Genomic DNA, 267 nt, shown 5'->3' with positions numbered 1-267 from the left:
TTTTTACCGGAGCCCCTGTAGCCACACGTGGGGCCGTGGGGGCTGCACCTCCCCTCTGCCCCACTGCAGGGCTGGGTTGGGAGAGGCTCCCGGGTGCTGGTGTAAGGTCCTGTCCACCCAACTGCTAATAAACTGGGGAGCTCTGGTTTTACTTGCTGGCTGTTGGCCATTTCTCTCCTCACTGGCACTATCCAGCCCTCCCTCCCCGGGGGTCCCCTCCAGGGGCCTTTGTGCCCATCTTCTGGGGGTCTTTGGGGAGGAAGGGGG

Source organism: Antrostomus carolinensis, unplaced genomic scaffold (genome assembly GCF_000700745.2).
Source record: "Antrostomus carolinensis isolate BGI_N321 unplaced genomic scaffold, ASM70074v2 scaffold29313, whole genome shotgun sequence".
Taxonomy (NCBI): domain Eukaryota; kingdom Metazoa; phylum Chordata; class Aves; order Caprimulgiformes; family Caprimulgidae; genus Antrostomus; species Antrostomus carolinensis.
This window is presented reverse-complemented; position numbering follows the sequence as displayed.